The sequence below is a fragment of the Eptesicus fuscus genome, chromosome 12, assembly GCF_027574615.1.
Source record: "Eptesicus fuscus isolate TK198812 chromosome 12, DD_ASM_mEF_20220401, whole genome shotgun sequence".
Lineage (NCBI taxonomy): Eukaryota > Metazoa > Chordata > Mammalia > Chiroptera > Vespertilionidae > Eptesicus > Eptesicus fuscus.
Window position 1 is genome coordinate 35,444,851 of NC_072484.1, and position 18,658 is coordinate 35,463,508.

Here is an 18,658-nt window from a genome sequence, read left to right on the forward strand (position 1 = left end):
TAAAATTAAGTTCTTTTTTTTTCTTTTACCTTTTTTAAATGGAGCTACTTTTAAATTAAATATGTGGCTTGCATTTTATTTCTGTTGGACAGCATTTGTAAAGAATATAAGTCACAGAAAATATTTTATTTCATCTATGTATTTATAAAATTGTTTGCCCCATTAGAATGTAAACTCCATTGAAAGCAAAGTTCAAGTCTGGTGGGTTTGTTTGTTTTTTATCATTGTATTACCAGGGCTTAAGTATAGTAGGCATTAGATATATGTTTGCTGAATAAATAAATAGATAAAATTCAGGGCCAAGTTTAGGGCTCTTTCCCCTATACAACACTGCCTTTCATCAACCAAGAGGGCTCTCCCTGCTTAAGACCTTACATAAGAATGTAAGAATTATATATATTTTAATTAATAAATACAACATTATATTTAATGATATATAAGAATATAAACAGGGCCTAGCCAGTTTGGTTCAGTGGATACAGAGAAAAGAAAACATACTTATCAAATTTGCAGATGACAAGAAGCTGGGCAGGAAGACAAATATGCTGGATGACCCAACCAAATCATATGCTATTTGCCTTTTTCTGGCTTGCAGACTGAAGGGCACACACCTCGGTTGAAGGCTTGATTCCTGTGTGCAGGAAGCAACCAATCAATGTGTCTCTCCCACATTGATGTTTCTCTCTCTCTCTCTCTCTCTCTCTCTCTCGCTCACCCCTCCCTCCCTCCTCCTCCTTCTTTCCTTCTCCTCCTCCCTCCCTTCTTTTTCTCCTCCTCCTCCTCCTCTTCCCTTCCACTCTCTCTAAAAATCAATGGAAAAATATCCTCGGGTGAGAATTAACAAAACAAACAAAGAATATAAGCAGGGTTATCAACTTTCCAAGCTAGTTCCTCATCTCATGCTCATGACCATACTTATACTTATTTCTATTATCTCCCATTAGTTACTAAGCAGTTACAACAGGACAACTTCCCTAAAAGATAATTCCTGCTATAAATATGGAATATTCAGTTTAAATTGACAAAACTACCTCCATAAACAATTAATCCTGCCCATTAAAATCTACCAGCAATAGCCTGGTACAATGGAATGATCCCATCCTGTCTGCCTCAACATTTCTTTTAGTAACTAAGATGGAGAAAAGAAAACATACTTATCAAATTTGCAGATGACAAGAAGCTGGGCAGGAAGACAAATATGCTGGATGACCCAACCATGAACCAAAAATACTTCAACAAGCTGTTTCAACGAGCTGAACAGAACAGAATGAATTTGAACAAGAATAAATCTAAGGTCCTGTATCTCGGCCTAAAAGAACAACTGTAGCCCTGGCCAGTATTTCTCAGTGGTTAGAGCACTGGCCCACACACCAAAGGGTTGCAGATATGATTCCTGGTCAAGGGCACATGTCTGGGCTGCAGGTTCAATCCCTGGCCCCAGTTGAGGCGCCTGTGGGAGGCTATCAATCAGTGTCTCTCTCTTTTCTTTTCTTTTCTTTTCTTTTCTTTTCTTTCTTTTCCTTCCTTCCTTCCTTCCTTCCTTCCTTCTTTCTTTCCTTCCTTCCTTCCTTCCTTCCTTCCTTCCTTCCTTCCTTCCTTCCTTCCTTCCTTCCTGCCTTCCTTCTTTCCTTCCTTCCTTCCTTCCTCCCTCCTCCCTCCCTCTCTCTCTCTCTCTCTTTCTCTCCCCCCTTCCCACTCTCTAAAAATCAATGGAAAAAATATCATCAGGTGAGGATTAACAAAAACAACAGCAAACAACTGTAAAGGTACAGAATAGGCAAGTCATGCCTACCTATGTGTGAAAAAGTCTTACAGGCTTAAGTAACAGTATATGTTTTAAGGGAATCAAGAGGAAGAGGAAGTTGCTCCCCAAATTAATGCGATTTTAGATACAGTAATGGAAATATAGGATCTTCAATGCATAAAGTAAGATATCCTATTCAGCACAGATTAGATTCTAATAGGAATACTGTCCATAGTTTTGAACATTACATATATATATTTAATATATTTTTATTGATTTCAGAGAGGAAGGAAGAGGAAGAAAGAGTTAGAAACATCAATGATGAGAGAGAATCATTAATCAGCTGCCTCCTGCATGCCCCCTACTGGGGATCGAGCCCGCAACCCAGGCATGTGCCTCTGACCGGAATCAAACCTGGGACCCTTCAGTGCGCAGGCCGATGCTCTATCCACTGAGCCAAACCAGCTAGGGCTGAACATTATATTTTTAAGAGACAAAAGGAAGAGATGAAAGATCAGAAGATATTTAACCTGGAAAAAACAGGAGAGTTGCCTTAAATATTGTAGAACAGTAATTAGACTGCCTAAGAGTTAGAATCAGAACCAGTGAGAGGGCCACAGAAAGAGAAATAATTACTCAGCATTGAATATTGAAAGCAAAACTTTCTAACAGGGGAGTTTCTAAATATTCAAATGATGGAATGAATAACCTCAAAATAGAGAACTGCTGATTTTTGAAGGATGAATACATATTTTGTGGGAACTCAGCCATGTGACTACCTGATCTTTAATGTCCCTTCCAACCTTGGGAATTGCTGATGCTATGGTTCTAAAGTTGCACCTCTGAACCCAGTTTGTGCCTAAGAAATAACACTGTGACAATAAAAACAGGTCACGGAAAAAGATTTGGCCACTTTATATGATATAGGGCATATTCCAAGGCAGAAACAAACTGGGGAAAGTTCAGTCCTTTTCATAAGATTTTTTCTTAAAGCTAATCAAATCACTCATGTCAGCCTCTCACCTGAAAAGAGCTGTGTGTTTTGATGCCTGAGTGTCGTCAGAGGCCAATTCATCAACAGCAATAGTGAGGTAATGGAATTCTTCATTTATTTGAAAATTCTGTAGTTTGTTAATACACCTGCCCTCTGAGGTTTAAAAGGCATGGATTTTCTCAGACCATAAACTTACTAACTATATTAACATGAGGTGAAATTTTTTTTTGTTTCAGAGTTGTTTGTTACAGATAATAGGTAGGCTTAAATGGTTATCTGGGAAGGAAAGATCAAGCAAATTGAAGACACTTTCAAGATTGCACACGGACAATTCACTCAGTGAACATAAACTGAGTTCGTACTGTGTGAGGGAATATATATGGGGATTATCAGAGGGAGGGCTAAAAAAAGCCCAGCCTCCAGAGAGCAGTTAGTCTCCCAGGGGAGACAAAATCCACCATATATACAAATAGCCCTAAAAGAGAATGTTGTAAGTATCCCGAGAAAAGTACAAAGTGCAATGGAGTTTGAGAGGATTACTTTTGGCTGAGTGGGATCAGAGCAAGCTTCATGGAATATAGAACATTATACCTGGGACTTGGAAAGATGAGCTAAAGTTGGATAGGTAGAGACAAAAAATAAATAAAGAGAATTTCCAGCAGATGGAACATTATGAGCAGAGTAATGGAAGAGCTCAACACATGTAAAGGAACAATGCTTTTGTGGTAGAGCAGGTATAGGAAACAGAAAAATGTGCCAGCAAGGTCATAAAAGGCTTTGAAATGCCATGCTAAAAAAGTCTGGACTTTACTCAGTAGACAATGGAGAGCCAGGAAGAAGGAGTATAACATTAGCACCTTGGCACTGATAGCAGATGAGTCTCTGAGAAGTTAACCCTTTCTTCCCAGGCTCAACCCTGTAATCAAACATTAATATCACCAGGGCTGGAAAAATGACAAATTTATGCTTACTTGAACAGAACTATGGTATTCAGAATAGTCTGATCCAGAAATATAAGCTCACATGTGCATCTGCCTTTTAAGAGCTACACAACCAGCAAAATTTGTTATAACCTGTACCTATTTTTGCTGATACTAACAGTTTAGAAAACACAGTATGGATTCAAGCCTGCTAAATGAAAGGAGGGCAAATTCAAATTATTCCATAAATATTGTACCTGATTAGTTCAATAGATATAAAACACTTTCAAATATAATTTGAAACTTAATTGATGTAAAACACTTTCAAATATAAAGCTCTCTGGCAAATTTCATCACACGTAACTAAAGTTATAAAATCAGATCAAAGAATCAGTCTTCTCATCAACAGGAAGTCTAATGAAGATTCCCATCAGTTCAACGGGGAAAATAAGATTCTAATATTCCACAGGGCTGTCCATTCACCAGCACCATATTCAGCTAATTAAAAGCTAAACTAATTTTTTCCCTGAGTTTGTGAATCAAATTCTCTAGGTAGTTAAGGACAGAATGTATTCCTGTTGTGAAGAACTTCTATGTTTTCTTCTTCAAGGAAAAAGCACAGCACAAAGCAGGGCCCACAGATTAAGACAGTCAGATGCCTGGAATGTCCAAACCAAGCAGCCAAAGGTCAATTCTTAGGTCACCTGACCTTATAGCTTACACATTCCGTCTATTCCTTTCTTTCTTTCTTTTTTAAAAATATTTTATTGATCTTTTACAGAGAGGAAGGGAGGGGGATAGAGAGTTAGAAACATCGATGAGAGAGAAGCATCGATCAGCTGCCTCCTGCACACCCCCTACTGGGGATGTGCCTGCAACCAAGGTACATGCCCTTGATTGGAATCAAACCTGGGACCCTTCAGTCCCTAGGCCGACACTCTATCCAGTGAGCCAAACCAGCTAAGGCTCCTTTCTTTCTTTATTAACTGCTTTGAATAGGTAATACTTGCACATGGTAACAGAAACTAAGTCTCCTTCCTGCCCACATCCCCCAGCCACCCTCCCTGTTCCTCTCCCTAAGGCAACCATAGTCAGTAGTTTCTTAGGAATCCTTCCACATATAACCCACCAACTTATATGAACATGTATTCTTTTTATATAAATGGTAGCCTCCTTTTTCCCCATTTCTCATAGTGATAGCAATTCTAAACACACTGTTCTTATGTTGAGAAAATACTTAATCTGCTACAAAAAGATGTAGGTGAAGAAATCTCAACTCTAACTCTGTTTCAACCACAAATACCATAGTCACCCCAGTGAAACTGTTTTTTAGATCCCAGAGATAATAGATTTCCACTAACTGACTTAGCAATTTTAGGGTAACATCTGATCTAGGCTGAATTCAACTTATCTGGCAATTTTCCCTATTCTAAAAATGACTAAGAAATAGGAAGAAAAAAATCCTTAATAGCGAAAATAAACAAGTGCTATAATGAACAGCTAACGCAACTATGCGCCAGGCACTGTGCTGTGACAGAGAAGCATTATTTCATTTAATCCTTATAACAACTCTACCAGACTGGTATTCTTCTTGTCTCCATCTTACAGATGAGGAAACTGAGTCTTAGAAAAGTAACTTGCCCAGAGTTACAAGCCTAGTAAGTATCAAAGGAGATCTAAATCCTGATCTGATTCCAGAGTCTTACTGTTTTTCTGCCTCATACCCTCCAGATTCCATTTACTCTGTTTTTCATTTAATCCTCACAAGGGCAGTGATTTAAGTTTAAAAACTAGCATCACATTAGAAATAGCATATCGGAAGGGGAAAAAAGACTGGCTAACTTGAGACAAGCATAATTACAACAACAAAAAGTAATTCCTGGCAGCCTAACAGGAAAAAAAGAAACTAAAAATTTATTTAAAACAGACCCAAAAAATAGTACAACTCAGGTTGTACTATTAATACAGGGAAGGTAAACGTACCCAGTGCAACTCAAAGACAGCCTGCCAAAAATCAGTAAAAGTTATCAGGAATCATCCAGAAAATGTTAAAGTATGTTAGTAAGTGAAAAGAAAATGAGTGAAACAAATTCAAAATGGTAAACAAAAATAAAAAAAAATTTAATAATTGCTCCTGGTATCCACTGCAAAACAAAACTTGTCACAGGCTCTGACTAAACAACAATAATGTTTGATTCATTAAGTAAACTACTTTACAACAACTGAGAATACTAGGTTTAAAGAAAAGAACAGCTCTACTCCAATTCACATCATGGATACATTTCTCATAATAAATGCTTAATTAAATGTTGAGACATCAAATTACATTTTGCTACTGATTCAATTTCACCATTTCAGAGCTGTTCTGGGAGGAAGAGAAAAGGAGGAAGGGAGAACTTTCATGTTAAAATATAATAAAAATTGCCCTTAAGAATGCTAAATAAACTTTAAAAAGGGACGGTCGTCTGTTCAGTTTTGCTGTGAACCTAAAACTGCTCTAAAAATATAGTCTATTTATAAAAATATTTTTAAAAAGAGACAATCTAAATTATGACAAAAATATTTTTAAAATATATTTTATTGATTTCAGAGAGTAAGGGAGAGGGAGAGAGAGATAGAAACATCAATGATGAGAGAATCATTGATCGGCTGCCTCCTGCATGCCCCACACTGGGGATCGAGCCCACAACCCGGACATGTGCCCTGACCAAGAATCGAACCATGACCTCCTAGTTCATAGGTTGAGCTATGCCAGCTGGGCAGGACAACAAAAATATTTTAAAATGAAAACTGATTACCTGGAAGAAGTATATTAAAATAATAAAAGACTGAATGTTTAAAAAACAGCAAGAGTCCGGCTGGTGTGGCGTGGTGGTTGAGTATCGACCTATGAACCAGGAGGTCAGCGTTCAATTCCCAGTTAGGGCACATGCCTGGGTTGTGGGCTCCATCCCTAGTATGGGGCGTGCAGGAGGTGGCTGATCAATGATTCTCTCTCATGATGGATGTTTCTATCCCTCCCTCCCTCTCTCTGAAATAAACAAAAACATATTTAAAGAAAAAAACAAAATAGAAGGACAATCTAATAATTTAAAAAAATTATTAAATTAACTTAGTCATTCACTTATCAAGTATTTACTAAGCACCTACTCTGAGTATAGATTTAATCTATGCATGAACTATTATTCTCTGTCTAGGAACAATTCCAGTTGCCCTTCCAAGTTTGATAATGTTCTTTTTTTTTTTTTTTAATTTCTTTATTGATTAAGGTGTCACATATTTGTCCTCATCCCCCCAGTCCCATCGCCCCCCCTCCACACGCATGCCCCAACCCCCTGTTGAACTTAACCGTTGGATAGGCTCATATACATGCACACAAGTCCTTTGGTTGAACTCTCCCCCTCCCCCCACCCTCCCCTATCCTCCCTCTGAGGCCCAATAGTCCGATCGATGCCTCCTTGCTTCTGGTTCTGTTCTTGTTCCTCAGTCTATGTTGTTCATCATTTCCCCTAGATGAGCGAGATCATATGTCACTAGATATATACTTATGAGAACTGAATGTGAGACGAGCAATAATAGTTATGCTGACAGGCAGATGGATCAGTCTGTAGTGAGTTTCTTTCTGTACCAACAGTTCTTTTGGGACCCAATTTCAATGTCCACCAGTTCCTTATGTGTACATGTCAGCACTGACCCCTCAGCTCTGGATGGTGGACAAAAGGTGGTAACGGAGGTCCGACTCCCTCTGGTTTGGTCTCGGCCGGACCCAGGGGCACAGCTTCACCGGACTAAGGGGCACGTAGCCTCACCTGGATCTAGGGACACATGGTCTCACCCGGACCCAGGGACGCTTGGGCCTCTCCCAGACCCAGGGGCACGTGGCCTCACCCGGGCCTAGGTGTACGAGGCCTCACCCGGATCCAGGGACACATGGTCTCACCCGGACCCAGGGACGCTTGGCCTCTCCCAGACCCAGGGGCACGTGGCCTCACCCGGGCCTAGGTGCACGAGGCCTCACCCGGATCCAGGGACACATGGTCTCACCCGGACCCAGGGACGCTTGGCCTCTCCCAGACCCAGGGGCACGTGGCCTCACCCGGGCCTAGGTGCACGAGGCCTCACCCGGATCCAGGGACACATGGTCTCGCCCGGACCCAGGGGTGCTTGGCCTCTCCCAGACCCAGGGGCACGTGGCCTCACCCGAACCTAGGTGCATGAGGCCTCACCCGGGTCCAGGGACACATGGTCTCGCCTGGACCCAGGGGTGCGTGGCCTCTCTCAGACCCAGGGGCACGTGGCCTCACCCGAACCTAGGTGCATGAGGCCTCACCCGGATCCAGGGACATATGGTCTCACCCGGACCCAGGGACGCTTGGCCTCTCCCAGACCCAGGGGCACGTGGCCTCACCCGGGCCTAGGTGCTCGAGGCCTCACCCGGATCCAGGGACACATGGTCTCACCCAGACCCAGGGATGCTTGGCCTCTCCCAGACCCAGGGGCACGTGGCCTCACCCGGGCCTAGGTGCTCGAGGCCTCACCCGGATCCAGGGACTCATGGTCTCACCCGGACCCAGGGGTGCGTGGCCTCTCCCAGACCCAGGGGCATGTGGCCTCACCTGGACCTAGGTGCACGAGGCCTCACCCGGATCCAGGGACACATGGTCTCACCCGGACCCAGGGGCGCTTGGCCTCTCCCAGACCCAGGGGCACGTGGCCTTACCCGGGCCTAGGTGCACGAGGCCTCACCCGTGATAATGTTCTTAAACCTAAAATTTATTATTGAGGTTTTAAGCTTCACAGTACTATCCCTCCCTCTCAGTGATTCCAGTGGCTCATAAATAATACTGATCTCTTTTACATATAAGGAAAGCAAATAATCCAGCTAGCAAAGTAAAGAAAAAAAGGAGTGTGCACGCCCTAATCTAATCTCTCCCCAATATCTCTAAAAGGCGAGCATAGAGATGAGAAAAGGGAAGAAAGAATCACTGATCAGGAAAATCAAAATATAAAGGGCTAAGATGTAAATTCTGCCTTGTGGCAAATAACTTATCAAGTCCTCTAATATGAGACTTGTCACTGTAAGGTGCTTTTGCATTCACTATGTCTTTCAATCTACCTAACCACCTGTCTAGTATAACTGTCTCATTTCAGAGAAGACAAAACTGATGCTCTAACAAGGTTGCACAGTGGTGAAGAGAGGAGTTGGAATGAAGTCTTAGCTTCCCTGCCCACTCCCTCCCCCAAAGCCACAGTATCTCCCAGCACAGTGTCAGCATTGGCTGTTTCCCCCACTCTGTGACAGCACAGGTCCAAGAGCCCCTTCCTGCTGGATCAAACAAGGAGGAAGACAACATTGCCTGCAGAGTTCCAAGAAACGAGACTTTCCTAGCCATGCTTTCCTCCTCTCTGCCTAAATCTGAGAGAAAAGAATTCTTGTTATTCCTGAGGCTGACCTCCTGCCATGTACTGGCAGCTCAGAGCATCCTGTCTCACTTGCTCTGCTTGGGCCTCTGACAATGCCAGTTGTGTTTTGGCCTTGTTTCTCCCTCATGGTAGTTTATAAGCAGCTCAGAGCGGATTTGATTTGAATTAAATAAAGACTAGTGGGCACTCAGGCAGGTTTGTCACTCTGGCTGTTACGAAGGAATCCCAAAGGGGACTTTCGTGTAGTTTGTTTCCTGTACTCTGCCACCACCTAAGGCCAAGAAAGCAGAGCCTACATGGCCACACTCAAGTCTCAGCAATGTGCTAATGAATGAGTTTGTTTATTTGTGAGCTGGCACATTGACTCTTTCCTGGGGCTGTGTACATGGCCATCTCCACCTGGTTTCCTAAACTCCCTCTCCACGAAGCCTAATCTTTATGTGGGGAACACAGAGGCCACAGGGACAGTCTGTGGGCAAACAGACAAGTGGGGTGAGGCACTTCCTGAAGTCATCTCACCTGACAGTGAGCCTCCTCCAAGAGCTACACCTGGCCTAAGGCCTGCCTGTCAAATCCACTATAAAGAATAACCTTATGCCGAAACCGGTTTGGCTCAGTGGATAGAGCGTCGGCCTGCGGACTGAAGGGTCCCAGGTTCGATTCCGGTCGGGGGCATGTACCTTGGTTGCGGGCGCATCCCCATTTGGGGGGTGTGCAGGAGGCAGCTGGTCGATGTTTCTCTCCCATCGATGTTTCTGACTCTCTATCCCTCTTCCTTCCTCTCTGTGGAAAATCAGTAAAATATATTTAAAAAAAAAAAAAAAAGAATAAGCTTATTTATGGATAATAAAGAACATTATAAACTGATAAAACAAAAAGATAGATACAGAGACAGTAAAGCATCAAACAGACTGTCAAATTACAGGGGGAAGGTTAGGGAGAGGTGGGGGAGATAAGAAATCAAACGAAGAACTTGTATGTATGCATATAAGCATAACCAATGGACGCAAAACTCTGGGGGGTGAGGGCATGTATGGGTGTGGGGTGGGGAGGGGCAATGGTAAGATATGTACACATATAATACCTCAATTAAAAAAAAAAGAATAAGCTTATGGGTAGCAGGTACCAGTGTTCATAGTTATGCAATGTTAGTAAAATTATGCTGCACAGGCCTTTGGTTTGTGTTAAAAGCTACATGTGTGAGTGTTTGAACCAAGCGACTCGCTGCAGGCAGGAGGGAGAAAAAGGTGTGCACATGGCCAGGGCTCACCATATATAGCAGGTCTGGAGCTCCTGGAATCCAGCATGAGCTTGAAAGCCCTACAGCTACATCAAAACTGCAGTGATGGTTTTAAAGAGCCCTTTGCAAAGGCCAGGAGTGTCTGCCAGGGCAGTTCTCTGGCTGGACTGAAACTGTTTTCCAACCCCTTCCCACCCCCACACTTTACTTCTCTTTTTTCCCAAAGGTTTCTTCTCTAGGCTTATAAAAACATTTCAGTGTTTCCCCATCTTAAAATAAAAAAATAACAAAATGCCCCCCCATCCTGTAGTAATCATCCTCTCATCCATTTTTTTCACTTGAAACATCTTTAAAAATAGTTTAAAATTACTTCTTCTCCTCTTAATAATAACTCCTTAAGACACATGTTCTCTGGTGCTAGTCCCCAGAGGCCAATGTAACTGCTTTCCTTGACCATCCCCAGGAAGCCCCTTTCCCCCTGTGCTCCCATAAGATCTGTATGTCTGCTGAATGCACTTATCACCCTATACTATTTTCAGGTTTACTTGTTGCCTCGCCCAGGACACAGACAGTAAGTGCCAAGAAACACAATTTTATATAGTTGATGGTCGTTGCTATGCTGTTCTTATTCAGAGGAAGAAACCCTCATCGTCCCCATGACCACTAAAAGGGACACTCCAGCAGGAAGCAGCGTTGCAGAAGAAGCAGTTCACATAGCTTTGGATTTGAGTTTGGATCTTTCATTACTGGTAGTGAGGACTGAGACAAATCCCTTAAAATTTCCCAAATTGTCTTCTCATTTGTAAAATGGAGTATTTGGACTAGATCTGTGGTGTGTACGTTTTTTTTGTTTTGTTTCGGGGTTGTTGTTTTTTGCTAATCCTCATCCAAGGATATTTTTTCCATTTTTTTTAGATAGAGTGGGAGGGAGGGAAAAAAAGAGAGAGAAAAACATTGATGTGAGAGAGACATAGATCGGTTGCCTCCCACATGCACCCAACGGGGGCCAGATTGAACCTGCAACCCAGGAACATGCCCTTGACCAAAAATCAAACCTGCAACACTTGGGTGAGCAGGGCGACGTTCAAACCCCTGAGGAACACTGGCCAGGGCTAGATTTCTGGTTTTTAAACTGTGTTCTGAGTTTCCATCGAGCTATGTAAGGGTCCCTTATCACTGGGCATGTTGTAAAGACCTGAAGTGAGCAGATCATTCCCACTTCTTTAACCTGAGTAGCAATTCTTTGATCTATTCAAACATTGTGGCTGAGCATAAAACTTCACTTAAAAAACACACACACAACTCTACTGGTAAAAAGACTGAAAACCACTAGGTTTCTCTGTCTGAAATGCTTTTTCATCTACTCTTTGACTTGCTAACTTCTAGTCATCATTCAGTGATGACATCCAGTCATCTCTTCAGTGAAGCCCTCCCTGACTGACCCACACCCCCAACTAAATTATGTACCCCTCTACTCCCACAGAGCCCTATCATTTCGTCTCAGAGCACCTATCCCAGTTGTATTTTATTAATGATTTGTTTGTTGTCTCTCTTCTAAACTACCTGTGAGGGCAAGGAACAAATATGCTGCATACAGTAGTTTCAATTACAGAATAAATGCTATAATTTTATGAATTTATGTTAAAGAATAAGCAGGTACTTAACTCAGTAATAATATTAATTAATATTAAGTATTATTACATTAATAAATAATTATTTAGTTACTTTGGTCGTTTTAATTACCAATGAGGAAAACAACTTAATACTTTGAGCTAGCGACACTTAAATTTCCTCTCCACCATGTACTAACTAGTTCTTTGGCCAAGTTTTCTGACTTTTCTAAGTTTCTGATCCTTCATATGTAAAACAGAAATAAAATAGTTGTAAGAATGTGTGAGATAATATATGAAAATAAATAAAAGGTAACATATATAAAGGACCCAGTACTTATTATATTTATGATATATGACTTTAAAATAATTTTTAAAAATACAAAATGCATTTTACTCCTTCTCCACTCCATCTCCATTATAGGCATATTCTAATTTTATTTGTCCCATTGCATTTTCTAAATTTAATTTTTCTAAAATTAATTTGTGCATTTATAAGGTACTAGTGTTCCATGACAAACTTTAATAGGGAGTCCCTACAAATATTTATGTTAACGTTTATAACACCAACATAAATTCCAACTATATACATGCTCCACCACCCAAAGAAACTCAAGTAGGAGCAGAGGTTTGCCACTCTCGCCTGATTAACAGGCATGGATCAACAGGCATGGCCACTGCCCTAGCCGGTTTGGCTCAGCATATAGAGTGTCGGCTGCGGACTGAAGGGTTCCAGGTTCGATTCCAGTCAAGGGCACATGACCGGGTTGCAGGCTCCATCCCCAGTAGGGGGAGTGCAGGAGGCAGCCGATCCATAATTCCATCTCATCACTGATGTTTCTCTTTCTCCCTCTTCCTTCCTCTCTGAAATCAATAAAAATATATTTAAAAAACAAAACGAAAAACAGGCATGGCCAGGACTCTTCCAGTTGCCATAGAAGCCAAGTCAGATCTGAGGCCATCAATTATTTTATAAACATTTATTGATGAAAACTAAGAGTTAAGAGATAGGACTGAGAAGACAAAATAGCTCATTTGCATATCTTTCTTAAAAGGTAATAATTTCATCATCCACAAAGAAGATTGATACATACATGTAAAATATATATAAATGATATGTGACGAGTGCGGTAATAGAGGTATCCAAAATACTAAAGAAACACACAAGTGGACTAACTGCTTTCAGAAGGCATGAAAGGCTTCAGAGAGGAGACAGATGATATCTGAGTTGCATAATGAATGAAAAATAGAGGAGTTTGTCAGATGGAGAGGAAAAAGGCCTTTCACTAGTAGGCAGAAGAAACCTTTGTACAGAAGACTTGATATTTCTATTATATAGTCTTGCTTTTTTTGCAGAGGAAGGAGTGGTGGTAGTGGTGCTACCTAGAATGGCACCAGATGAGACTAGTAAAGGAGTGGCATATTTGGTGGAATAGAAATGTCATGCTAAAAAACATACATTATCCAGAGAACAATGGAGAATATTAAGGATTTTGTGTGTGTGTGTGTGTGTGTGTGTGTGTGTGTGTGTGTGTATTGATTTGCATTGAGAAGCATTGATTAATACTAAATATTATTAGTATTTACTGACACAGGGAGAGGGAAGGTTGTAGGCCAAAGACCAGTTTTCAGGTACTATTGCTTATAACCCAGTAAATCAATTGAATGTGTGACATCTTGAATTTTTGTTTTAAATAAATTCAAATGAAATAGAAAATATCAGAGATTATCTTTTGTAAAGATAAGTTTTATAAAACTATTGTATCAGATATATGTGCGTGTTCTGAGACACAAAGTAAAATGATGCATTTGTTACTAAGGGTCTTGGTTAAAAAAAGTTTGAGTTGGCCAGGCCGGAGTGGTTCAGTGGTTGAGCATCTACCTATGAACCAGGAGCTCATGGTTCGATTTCTGATCAGTGATTCTCTCTCATCACTGATGTTTCTATCTCACTTTCACTCTCCTTTCCTCTCTGAAATCAATAAAAATAGACATATACTAGTGGTCCAATGTACAAATTAATACACACTGAAAGGAAATTAATTAGAAGAAATATTTTAATATTGCTATTCACCCTTTTTCTATAAGAGAAATGTCAGAGATGAAAGAAAAGAAAATATTTATGAAAATAATATAGAAATTGATTAATAAATAAACAATAACAACAAAGACATAAAAAGAACAAAAACATGATATAAAAACAACACTGATAAAAACAATGACTGATAAGTTGATTAACAATGAGACCAGTGTCAGACAGGGACAAATCAATTCTTGGAATCAGAGCAACCTCTCCTCCTCAGATCCTCTTAATATTTCAGCTTCGATTACATTAGGTCACAATCTTTTGATAATAAATCTAGTACCATTACAAAGACCCCATTTACTATTAAGATTTCTCAGTAGCATGATGATTGCACCTACTTTCAATTCTAATTTATGACACGGCATTCCCGAAGGAGTAATACTTTTAAAAAATTCGATGGGAAAATTTTCCTTTTCGGCATCATCCATTGAATCTAGTATTATTGTTGATTACACTGTTGTCTCTGAGTCTTAATGCAATATCTGTTCCCCAGCCTTTTTCACCATGTGGGAAAAGAATAGGATATGTCATTGCATCTAACGTAGGAAACAGGATACTGATTTGTTTCATTTTAGTGGCATTCGGATTATTGGGATCTGGTTTCCAATGAATGAGCAAGTCCCTTTCAAAAGGAGGTCCTCCATATTTGTTTCTGAATATCTGTCTTCGGTTACATGGTGATAATTATATCTACCCGATCACTGTTACGATCATATTTAATCGCCATTGTTACTTCCGTGCGACACCGCCTTTTATATAGACTAGAGGCCCGGTGCATGAAATTCGTGCAGGAGGGGCGGGTGTCCCCTCAGCCCGGCCTGCAACGACACCACCATCCCTCCCTCAGTGGGCCGGGGTGCACGGGACGCTGGGGCTCGTTGCCAGGGCAATGCCGCCAGCATCCAATGCCCCAGCCGCTATTGGCACTGCCATCTTTATGACGGAGTGATGGTTAATTTGCATATTACCCTTTTATTAGATAGGATTTTTTAAAAGTTTGAATTGATGAGGAGAACCAAGATGGTGGCATAGGTAAACACCTGTACTTGCTGCCTCTCACAACAACATCAAAACTACAACTAAAAGACAAAACAGCTACCATCCAGAACCACAGGAAAACTGGCTGAGTGGAAGTTCTACAACTAGGAGGAAAGGAAAAAGCACACTGAGACTGGGAGGAGGTGTGGAGGTGTGGAGGTACTGAGGTACGCGCAACATGGGCTGGCAACTTGGTGCACTATTGTTGTTTTCAATCGGGAGGGAGATACAAGCTCCCAATTGCTCTGAACTCCAGTTCCGGGCAAGACTCTGGGGACCCAGACTCATACTGTGAGAAACTGGACTGTCTCGCACCAGGCTGGAACAAAAGGGCAGCTTTCCCTCAGAAGTGCTTGCAGCGATCATTGTGTGGGAGCACGGGACGCAGAGATGTGGAGACGCGGAGACGGCTGACTGGCAGCCATTGCTGTTTGCTCTGCCCTGGTGATTCCCTGAAGACCCCGCCCCACCCAATTTACAACCCCACCCAAGCTATGCGCAGCGGCTTTTACATATGAATGGTCTGTCCTTTCGCAGGCTAACCTAACAAACTGTAGCTGGGTCAGAGAGCTCAAAAGCTTCCAAAAGAAGGCCCAAGGCTCTTGGCGGTAGTAGCCTGCCTTGCTTCGCAGCTGGGCCCCATCTGGGCACTTCCAAACCCCAAACAAAGAGGAGGAATCTGCAGATCTCTCTGTAGCTCCTGCTGGGTGGCTTCAGACAGTGGCTGACTTTGTATCTCCTTGGAGATGCAAGAGCCAGTGTACCCAGTGGTCAGAGTGGGACCATACCAGATTACAACTCTTCACATCCATAAGCGACACACTCAAGGGGCAGACTCAGTGAGCACCAAAGCCCCACTGAAGCAAGTCCTGCCTCATAAGGGTGTCTCCTGCACAACAGATCTTCCATTGTAGACACAGCTGGTCCTCACAGCCAACTGGTCTGGAGGTCAATTCCTCCCAGTGATACTAACAGCAATCAAGGCTTAACTACAACAAGACTGTGCAAGCAGCCCACAAAGGGGTGCACCAAGAGTGTCCACCTCAGGTGACTGGGGAGGCTGAGCCCCTGGGCCCTATAGGACACCTACTACACAGGGCCACTCTATCAACACAGGGAAGCAGCCAAAATGTGGAGACAAAGAAACAGGTCACAAATGACAGAAATGGAGGGAAGCAAACTACTGGATATAGAGTTCAAAACCACAGTTATAAGGTTACTCAAGAATCTACTAGAAACCTCCGAGGAACTTAGTGACACCTTCAAGGATCTTAGTGAAAATGCCAAAAAAAAAAAAAAGGAAAAGGACCAGTCAGAAATTAAGAATACACTGACTGAAATAAAGAATAATATACAGAAATTCAACAGTAGACTAGAGGATCCCAAGAATCAAGTCAAAGATTTGAAAAATGAAGAAGCAAAAAACACCCACCAGGAAGAGCAAAAAGAAAAAAGAATCCAAAAATATTAAGATAGTGTAAGGAGCCTCTGGGACAACTTCAAGCGTACCAACATCTGAAATATGGGGGTGCCAGAAGAAGAGAGAGAGCAAGATATTGAAAACCTATTTGAAGAAATAATGACAGAAAACTTCCCCTATCTGGTGAAAGAAATAGACTTACAAGTCCAGGAAGCGCATAGAACCCCAAACAAAAGGAATCCAAAAAGGACCACACCAAGACACATTATAATTAAAATGCCAAGAGCAAAAGACAAAGCAAGAATCTTAAAAGCAGCAAGAGAAAAACAGTTACTTACCTACAAGGGAGTACCCATACAACTGTCAGCTCATTTCTCAACAGAAACTATGCAGGCCAGAAGGGAGTGGCAAGATATATTCAAAGTGATGAATAGCAAGAACCTACAACCAAGATTACTCTACCCAGCAAAGCTATCATTTAGAATTGAAGGTCAGATAAAGAGCTTCACAGTCAAGAAAAAGCTAAAGGAGTTCATCACCACCAAACCAGTATTATATGAAATGCTGAAGGGTATTCTTTAAGAAGAGGAAGAAGAAGAAAAAGGTAAAGATAAAAATTATGAACAACAAAGTGACAACAAATACATATCTATCAACAAGTGAATCTAAAAATCAAGTGAATAAAAAATCTGATGAACAGAATAAACTGGTGAATATAATAGAATCAGGGACATAGAAAGGGAGTGGACTGACAATTCTCAGGGGGGAGGGGGTGTGGGGTGCGGGAAGAGATTGGACAAAAATCTTACACCTATGGATGAAGACAGTGGTGGGGGGTAAGGGCATGGGGTGGGGTGGGAACCGGGTTGAGGGGAGCTATGGGGGGGAAAAAGAAGAACATCTGTAATAATTTGAACAATAAAGATTTATTTTTTTAAAAAAGTTTGAATTTGTGACTGGTGACTAACCAGATGATGGGAGTGAGGGAAAAGTCAAGGAGGACTCCCAGGTTTCTGGTGTGGGCACCTGAATGGATCATAATGCCACTGACCAAGACAGGGCACAGAGGAGGAGGCCTGTTTTTATCAAGTCCTTGTGGGGATACTGGATAGCCCAGATAGCAACCTCTCTCAGCACTTTTTCAGCAGCTATAGTCAATACTAATCCTGTTCAGCAAAGACAAAGGACACCTCCTCATTGCAGTTTCAAGTTCACATAAATACACAACTGATAAAGGCCCTCTTGAGGAGTCCCAATCCTAAATCCCAATACACAGAAAAACTTGGGAACCAGAGAAAGAAGACAGGATAAGGGAAAGATCAACACCTTCTCCAGGGAACTAACAGGATGTGAGCAATCCTGCCCCTGTTCTAAGAGCCAGCAGGAAGCCACCACAGTTGGGAACCCAAGCAAGCTTTCTGGAAAGCCCACTGCCAGGGTATTCTGTTTATTAGGCGATTTGTTGTTTGTTTGTTTTTGTTTTTGTTTTTTTTGGGGGGGAGGGATTCTTGCTACTTTAATGACTGCTTTCTAAGCTTCACCACCTCTCCCACACACTACCACCTACAGGGCATTTCAATCCCTATATATCTCTAGCAAGTCCACTGAGTTTATAACATTGGATTTGGCTATCTCTTGGTTATCCTCCTTGGAGCTTCAGGCTAATAGAAAAGGGATAGAAGAACACAGCTTCTCCACAGACTTGGGGTGAATCCATTAATCCTCCTAATAAATTTAGCCATTTTAGCCATTTGAAGTGTATAATTTAGTGGCATTAATTACATCAACAATGTTACCCAACCATCACCACTGCTTTTAAAACTTATCATCACACCAAACAATGCCTTACCATTAAAGAGTAACTCCTAATTCCTTTCTCCTCTCAGCCCCTGATAACCTCTAATCTACTTTCTGTCTCTATGAATTAGTTTATTCTAGGTATTTCACAGAAGTGGAATCTAACCTAATAATACCCAAACATGCAAATTGACCGCACCTTCGATACGCCCACAGCCAATCAGAGCGAACAAGATGGCGGTTAATTTGCATATGCGGGTGCTGAGCAGCCTGAGTCCTGTAAACGTCCTCTGGACCCAGGCTGCTCAGAGCCTGTAGGCCTGCGCTTAGGTCCTGAGCGGCCTGGGTCCCATAAACATCCTCTGGACCCAGGCGGGATCGCTTA

At 41.8% G+C, this 18,658-nt stretch overlaps 1 protein-coding gene across 2 annotated transcripts in view; it reads right to left on the minus strand.

Annotated features, from left to right (window-relative positions):
* LOC103293341 (ubiquinol-cytochrome-c reductase complex assembly factor 1) overlaps nt 1-18,658 on the minus strand; it is a 127,716-nt gene that overhangs the window by 54,056 nt on the left and 55,002 nt on the right. The gene's annotated exons all lie outside the window — the stretch shown is intronic.